This window comes from Triticum dicoccoides, chromosome 3B (genome assembly GCF_002162155.2).
Source record: "Triticum dicoccoides isolate Atlit2015 ecotype Zavitan chromosome 3B, WEW_v2.0, whole genome shotgun sequence".
Lineage (NCBI taxonomy): Eukaryota > Viridiplantae > Streptophyta > Magnoliopsida > Poales > Poaceae > Triticum > Triticum dicoccoides.
Window position 1 is genome coordinate 22,014,417 of NC_041385.1, and position 9,147 is coordinate 22,023,563.

At 48.6% G+C, this 9,147-nt stretch overlaps 1 pseudogene; it reads left to right on the forward strand.

Annotated features, from left to right (window-relative positions):
* Positions 1–9,147, forward strand: part of LOC119279135 — a 77,545-nt pseudogene that overhangs the window by 44,650 nt on the left and 23,748 nt on the right.

Below are 9,147 nucleotides of genomic sequence, written 5' to 3' on the forward strand. Positions count from 1 at the left end.
GTGCGGGGGGTCGGCGGCGGCGGCCGGTGGACTGGGGGGGTTCTCGGCGGCGAGGGGGGCCGGATCTGGCGAGGTGGGATAGCGATCGAGATGGAGGGGGATCGAGATCGAGTGTCCATGAAATTTAAAAATATTCATGATAGTTCAAAAACTACCCATGAAATACAATCGAGAAATGAAGGCTACGATTTAAATACAATCGATCTTAGATAGCTATCTGTTCACAATCTTCTTGCCCTTCTTTTTCGCAAATGGAGTTCTTCTGTGGAACGGACGTCCTTTAGGTAGGGTGGTCCTGCTTCTTCTTGTGGTGTATGCTGCTACTTCATCGTCGTCGTCATGTTCGATCCTCGGGTCACCGTACTTGTCGAAGTCTTGCTCATTGGCTACTCCATCCATTCCGATGATCTTCCTTTTGCCTCTCCTCACGACAACACGACTGGGCTTTGGCGGGTCGGTAATGAAGAAGCATTGGTCCACTTGGGAAGCCAGTACCCATTTCTCATTTTTCGCGGTGACGTTTGCGCCCGCGGTCTTGGATTTGGCTTCGGGTATAACCATGGTGGTGAAATACCGGTCTTCTTTTATGACGTTCTTGGCCCATCTGACACGGAACATCGGGACCTTCTCTCCAGCGTAGCTCAGCTCCCAGATCTCCTCGATCCTTCCGTAGTATCTGTCCTTGTCGTTACCGGTGTAGGATTCCATCGTTACCCCGGAGTTCTGATAACCATCGCTCTTCATGTCCTTGGCCTCGGTGTAGAATGTGTAGCCGTTGATATCGTACACCTCATAGGTCATCAGGTTGTGCTCGGCGCCCTGTGACAAGGCGAATATGAGTTGTTCTTCCGTGGAAGAATCCTCATGTAAAGGGTACGACAGAAGCTTATGCTTGAACCAACGCGTGAAACATGAGTTGTGCTCTTTGAGTGTATCTCCGTCCGTCCTCTGTTGGCCTCGGTCATTGTACGTCTTTTTAATAAAGGTTTTGTGCTCTACCACCCAAGGATCGACCACGTCTATGTGTTGTAGCGCGACTAGGTTTGCTCTTTCAAAGTCGGCGAGTCGACCCTCGAAGTCGACATGCATTTCGCGGCGACCCTCACGGTGACCCCATCCAGCGAGCCTGCCGAGGTGCCTGTTGATGTGCAGACCAACGGGGTTCTCGATGCCTAGATAATTCGTGCAGTAGGAGATGCACTCTTCGGTCAGAAAGCCCCTGGCTATGCTTCCTTCTGGACGTGACATGTTGCGAACGTATCCTTTGATGACACCATTCATCCTTTCGAATGGCATCATGCTGTGCAGGAATGTCGGCCCGAGTTGGATGATATCCTCCACTATATGGACCAGCAGATGCACCATAACGTCGAAGAATGCGGGCGGGAAGTACATCTCAAGCTCGCATAGTATCACCACGATCTCTTCCTGTAGCCTTCTGAGTTGCCTCACGCCAATCGACTTCCGAGAGATGACGTCGAAGAAGTTGCATAGGCCAAATAGCGTTTCACGGACGTGCGCGTCCATGATCCCACGGATTGCAACTGGAAGTATCTGCGTCATCAGCACGTGACAGTCGTGAGACTTCATCCCGCTGAACTTCTGCTTCGCTGGGTCTAGGTATCTGCTTATCTTCCCCGCGTAATCGTAAGGAAGTTTTACTCCTAGGAGGCAGGTGAAAAACTGCTCGATCTCCTCCTGACTTAGAGTGAAGCACGCGGGAGGGTAGTCATTTCCGGTCTTCTTGGCCTTTTTGCCTTTGCGACGACTTTCTGTGTCCTGCTTCGCCTCATCATCATCATCATCATCATCATCATCATCATCATCATCATATATAGCGTGAAGCTCCTGCCTGATGCCCATTGATTTCAAGTCTGCCCTTGCTTTCGGCCCATCTTTGGTCCTCTCTGGCATGTTGAGCAGGGTACCAAGCAGACTCTCGCACACGTTCTTCGTGATATGCATGACATCAAGGCTGTGAGGCACACGGTGGATCTTCCAGTACGGCAAGTCCCAGAAAACAGACCTCGTTTTCCATACCTTCAGCAGCGGCTCTGGTGCCTTTTGCTTCTTTCCCGGCAGTGGGCAGTCTTTCCAATTTTTCAACAGCTTGTCTATTTCCTCGCCGCTCCTCGTACACGGGCGTTTTCGGGGTTCGGTTTCACCATCGAACAGATCCTTGCGTTTCCTCCACGGGTCATCGTCGCGAAGCCACCTTCGATGTCCCATGAACACGGTTTTCGAAGACCCGAGATCTCTATCTAGCTGGCGATACGTTGTGTCATCCATGCACCTTACGCATCCAGAAAATCCGTGGACTACCTGCCCCGCAAGATATCCGTAACCGAGATAGTCGTGCACCGTCGTGAGCAGTGCGGCTCTCATAGGGAAATATTCTTTCTCTGCGGCGTCCCACGTATTGGCTGGCGTTTTCCACAGCGTGTCAAGCTCCTCTTTCAGCAGCCCCAGATACAGATTGATGTCGTTCCCTGGTTGTTTCGGCCCTTCAATTAGCATACTCATGTGAATGTACTTCCTCTTCATGCACAACCAGGGGGGAAGGTTGTACATCCACACAAACACAGGCCAGGTGCTATTTGTGCTTCTCTGGCTGCCAAACGGATTGACTCCATCGGTGCTCGCGCCCAGCACGATGTTCCTTGGATCGTTCCCAAATTTTGGGTATTCGAAGTTCAATGCTTGCCACTGGCTCGCATCCTTAGGGTGACTCAGCATCTTGTCTTTTTTTATCTATCTCCGGATCATTTGCGTCATCTTCTCGCTTCTTCTCCTCCCTATCCGCGTGCCAACGCAGGAGCTTTGCTACCTTAGGATCCGCGAAATACCGCTGCAGACGAGGAGTGATCGGAAAGTACCACACCACTTTTCGAGGAGCTTTCTTCCTCTTCTTGTATCGAGTGACACCGCACACCGGACATATTGTAGACTCCGCTTGCTCGTCCCGATAAATGATGCAATTGTTCATGCACACATGGTATTTCACGTGCGGTAAATCCAGAGGACACACGATTTTCTTCGCCTCCTCCAAACTGGTCGGGCACTTGTTCCCCTTGGGAAGACGTTCGTGCCAGAATGACATGTTCTCGTCGAAGCATGCGTCGGTCATTTTGTGTTTTACCTTCATCTCCAGAGCCATGAGCGTTACTTTCAGGCGGGTATCCTCGGGCCTGCATCCTTCATACAACGGAGTAACCGCGTCTAACTCAAGTTGATCCATCTTGGCTTTCTCTCGGGCGGCAGCTCTTGCGTTATCCGTCTGCTTGAGAAGCAGCTCTTGAATATGAGGGTCCTGCACCCAGCCCATCGATGGTCCAACGTCGTCTGCTCCGCCGGCATCATCATCATGTCCTGCATCTTCTACATGATGACTGTGTACAGCATCACCGTCGTGATCATCTCCTGGGGATTCTTCGTCTTCTCGCCCCCCCGAGCCGCGGTGGTTGTCTTGCTGCCCTTCCTCATTTCTTGCCCGGTCCCCATGAACGACTTCGTAGTCATCATCATCACCTTGCCACTGATAGCCATCCATGAAACCACGCAAGAGCAGGTGGTCCCGCACCTGCCCGGAATCCGGGTCCGCAATAAGGCTATTCAGCTTGCATCTTCGACACGGACATCTTATCTCCGTCTCGTTCTTTTGAAGCATCTCGGCCTTCGCGGACCTCAAAAACCTATTCACGATGCCTTCGGTCATCGTGCGGACCATGGTCGCCTGCGGGGTAGAGCAAAACGATATTTTAGAACCAAGAAAAAATTTGGCATGACTTTCCCTAAAAATAGGACCAAAAAGAATGCTTAATGCCAAAATTCTCGCCGAAACGGAAATGAATCAACATTCCGGCAAAATATTGGCAACTATCGCATTTCAAATACCGGTACACCTCCAAACACAAACACATATGCAACACCACAAACATATGCAACACCACGAACATACATAGATCTAGCTAGGCCATAAAAAGTGCATGTGAACATTGTTTGTAGGGAGAACAACATAAATATAGCTTCCCCCCTTACTTACCTAGCAAAACAAGGTAACTTAACCACTTAATTTTAATGAATCTATGGTGGAAATGAGGTGAAAAAGAGGAGGCACCCGAGACAAGGAGGAGGCGGTGGAGAGAATGAAGTGGGGAGAAAGTGAGTGTGGGAGGAGAGTCTGTCCAAAATATCTTGTTGCTGCCCACTTACTAATGGCGCACCAGCAACAAATGCGCCATTAGTAATCCAGGTTACTAATGGCGCACCCCCTGGCGGTGCGCCATTAGAACTTTTGCAAAAAAAGGAATAAAAGCAATTATAAAAAAAAAACATTAGTGGCGCACCTCCTGGATGGTGCGCCATTACTAGTTACAACTAGTAATGGCGCACCACCAGGGGATGCGCCATTAGTATGTTTGGACAGGCGCACTAGTTCAAAAAAAAATTGGTACTAATGGCGCACCGTGGTCAGGGTGCGCCATTAGTAGTTTCAACACTAATGGCGCATCAGAGGGTGGTGCGCCATTAGTATATACTAATGGCGCACCACTTGTCTGGTGCGCCATTAGTGTCATCATTTCCATCTATAGCCCTTTTCCTAGTAGTGATGGCGCCGCCTGCGCGCTGTGCGAGTTGCTGGCCGTGAAGCTGGGAACCGGGGGAGGCCCCTGTTGGCCACCCGCAATCCACGTCGTCAGCCCATGAATCAACGTAGGCACCATGGCGTTGAGCTTCGTTCCCAGTTGTTGTTCCACTTGCTCTTGGACAAGCTCCGGAATCCGCGCCACTTGTGCCTTGAGTGCTTCAACCTCACGCGTCTGGCTTTCCGAGCTGGCCTTTTTCTCCTTCCGCACACCAGCGGTAGAGTATGACCCCCATTTTGTGGACAAGCCTTTGCCGACCGCACGACCAGCTGACGTCGGCTTAGTGAGCTTATCCTTGCTTTTCATTACGTTCAACGCCCTATTTAAAGGGGTGTCGAAAGGGGAGCTCTGAGACGACCCCGCGCTACTGCTTTCAGTTTCTTGCAAAAGGAACATGAACCATTTAGAAATATTGGGGATTAATTAGAGTGCAACCATATGGAGCTAATTACGCGGGGGTGTATTCCTTACCGGAAAAAGCTCAAGCGCCCTGGTCTTCGGATCCGTTGTAAGCTCCTTTGTTATCGGGTCCTCCTTGTACCGGGCCCTGACATAGTTCCTGATTTGCTTGTTACCGCTGTATTTCTCGAAGCGGGGCAGTAGACCTTGCTCGGCACGCTCTGCGTCCTCCTTGTCCCATATAGGCGCCACCACTCTGTAACCGCCGGGACCGAGTTTGTGTTCCCCTAAGTTCAACTCCCGCATTTCTTTCCCCCACTGACTTGATTCGGAGGTTGCACTGCTCTCGCACTTTATATTGAACTCCTTGTAGTCATCTTCGCTCATCAAAGGATATTTCGCCTTGATCTTCTCATAACTATCACCTTTATCAATCATTCTCTTCATCGCGCTTCTCCAAGTAGACAGGGCCGTGCTCATCTTCGTGAGGGAGGCACTGTTCACTTTATTCCCTGAGAGGCGTGTGTTTTCAAATTTGGTGGGGAACTTGTATCGTTCGTGCAGCTTCATGAAGAGGAGGTTGCGCAAATTCCCTCGGTCCTTATGCCTAAGGTTCTCGGTGTTGATCGAGACGGTGCTCCGGAGAATGCACCCGAGCTGAACCGAGTACCCCTTGACTATATGTTTGGGCTCCGTTGGATTCCCGTCGGAGTCCACTTGAGTGAATTCCTCCTTGAGGGTGCGGAGCGCATTCGGGCGCCGGTCCTTCCTTTGCTTCTTCGGTTGGCTGCCATCTGTGTGTGCGCCGCCATCATCAGTGGTGGCATCCTTGGCGGCACCATCAGTGGTGTCATCCCCGATGCCACTAGGGGTTGTGTAATCAGGATCGGTGTCTTCCGCGGCGTCCTCATAGCGGTGAGGTTGTTCCTCCATCTCCTGGGACAGCTCCCAGAATTGCTTGCCGCCCGAACCGCCGGCCTCATCGTTGTTGGCCATGTTTCGCTCTAAATAGGAAAACAGTTTGGTCAAAAAGTTGGTTATTGTCAAGGAACAAGATCATGGTCTCATCATTTAGGGTTTGTCGACACCGAGACATCCTAAAAGCTAAGCTTTTATCATTTAGGATTTGTCGACGCCGAGGCACCCTAAAAGCCTAAGCCGAGGCACTCTAGGTTGGGCCTAATCACTTGGCACTAATCACTTGGCTCTATTGCCACCTATGGTTTAATGCAGCAAGAATGGCAGGGCATTTGATCCTACTTAACTAAGTACTAAGATACCCCGGTCCATGCATTAGTCGCAAGTACCCCATATGTCCTATTTTTAGCAAAGTCATGCTAAAATTCACGGAAAATTTCAGCATGACCTTTGCTGAAAATAGGACATATGGAGTATCCGAATTTGCCCGAACGGAAGTTAATCAACATTCCGGCAAACTCAAGGGCCTCTCGGGGTACCTGCAAATTCATCAGGACACGATGGTCGGAGACATGACCTTTGCAAAATGGTCAGAGACACGATGGTCTTTCTCAATGTGATCAATTGATGGATCAACACATAAAACATGTCCAATAAGTATGATTTATAGAGTCAACATCAGTATGAATATATATAAAGTTTTTCTTCATCAGCCAGGCCCATGCAAGTAACTGCATCCAACAACTATTTCTGCTACTCTGTAACTAACTACACTCTGTATTTATAGATTCATTTCAGATGAGATCAGATTGAGCTCCAACTGTAGCTGCAGTTGAGGGATCCATGAGCCATCATGCCAGCCAGCCAGGAAATAAACTTTACTTTCCAAAGGAAATAAAAATACAATGCATACATACATACTTAAGCAGGTAGATAGATAGATAGATAGATAGATGAGCATGTTCAGTTTACAAGAATGAATATAAACAAGCAAAGAATGCATGCATGCATATCAAAAGTTGGCATCTACTGCTACGGCTAATGCTTGCCTCTGCTGCTATTGAATATTTATAATTACCTGAAATTATTCCTTTCACTACAAGTAAATGCAACTTTTCCATTAATTAAAACTAAATTGTTCCTTCATGATATTCTCTCTTCATCTACCCCTGGGAGTATTTCTAACTTGAAAATCTCTGGTGAACTGCCTGATGATGTACTGGCAGTACAAGCTCTCTTCTTTTCTTACATTTGCTTGTTTTGTACCTTTTTCTGTTAACTGATTAAAGCTGGTCTTTTCATATGGACAACCCTTTCTTTCTCCTCTTGGCTTAAGCCCTAAACCCTAAAGCTGGTCTTGTGGCCTCATCCACTAACTAATGCAGGTCTTGCATTGCACACTGCCTTACAGCTGGTAAAAAGAGCTTTGATAGGCTAGTGCATGGAAGATAGACACAAATGTTTTTTCTGCATCGAAGCATGGACACAAATGTTGATATTCTTAGTCAGTGTTTTTTTCTCTTTCGCCATTGATAGGCTAGTGCATGGAAGCTAGAACTCCAAGTACTTGTTTGTGGTATGGCAGTAACCAGTAGCTTACCAATTCATATTGTTTGGGGTATGGCGAAAGAACATGTCTACAACTATCAGACCATCACAAGTATCAACAGAACATGTCTACAACCATGTAACAAATCATGTCTAGTTGATCTGATGTAACAAATCTGACCATCACAAAAATCAAAAGAACATCTATACACCATCATTCAGGCCATCACAAGCATAACAGAGCAATGGTGTTTTCTTCAGTTACCTTTGATCTGGCTGCTTGGAATCCACTGACCTTCAGATCCGCTGACCAATCCACTAACATGTTGTTCATCAAAAGGAAAAATAAATGGGCATACGTGGTGAGTAGAAGGGATTGGGGATTTAGGGTTTCTGTATGGGGTTAGAACTAGTCAAGTCTGAATATTACACAACCCTGAACATTACACAATTCAAACTACAGAACATACACTGTATTCAGTGATCTTTCTAAACAAGCTACAGAACATACACTGTATTCAAACTTGCTGCTATTTAAGCAAGTTTTTGTAAGAAAACTGATTAGGACCCCCAAAAAACTTGCTGCATTTCAATCAGACCAAATGTTTCACTTAATTTTATGAGTTAACTGAATTTACATTTAATTCAGTTAACCAAAATTACACTAAATTTTACTGTCAATTAAAATTCAGTGAGTACATTCAGGTGTGCATGCATTTCGAACCCGTGTCCCCAGGGTCAGCAATTCTACCAGGCCGGACGGATGATTCGATTCGAACCACGAGGGTAGTGAAAGAGGATTGCTGAATTTGAAATCGCCTACCTAGGCTTGAGGGAGGTGTGGGCGGCGAGGTCGCGGGAGGAGTACTTCCTTGGCTCGACGGCTGCTGCGGAGGTGACCGGTGGTGGAGGACGGCACGGGCAGCTGGGCAGCGTCGGGTTCGGCCGGTTGGGCGCACCGCGGCGGCGGGCCGGCAATGGTGGCGGCGGCTAGGAACCCTAGCTGTCGCGCTCGGGAGGGAGGTTGACGCAGGCGGGGCCGCGGGGGGAGGGGAACGACGCGGGCGCAGACGCGGGAGGAGGGGGACGGTGAGGGAGGTGGTCGGGTGCGGAGGGGGAAGCAAGCACGGCCGGGGACGGCGAGCACGGTCGGTGTGGGGGGAGATGAGGCAGGGGAGGGATTAGAGAGAAATGTGAGGGGATTGGGGATTTTAATTTAGTGTGGAGGAAGGCTTAGCAATGGCGCACCATCCAGGGGTGCGCCATAAGTACATCCATAGCAATGGCGCACCATCGAGGGGTGCGCCATAAGTAATTTAGCCTGACTTGTCAGGTTATATACCACCTAACCCTATATACAACAGAACTTGCCCACTAGCCCGACTGGTCAGTACGTAGCACCCACACCAGGAGGTCCTGGGTTCGATTCCCAAGCTCCCCAATATATTTTTATGCATTTTAAATCCTGTTTGATATTTATTTGTGTTTAAATATGTTCAAACTTGTTTAAATCATAACAGTAATATTTTTGTATAAAAACAAAAATATTTTTTTAAAAAATATATTCAAATTTGTTACTTGAAAATATCATCGGCGGCAGCGGTGGAGCGGGGGAGGGTGCGGGGGGTGCCCGTTG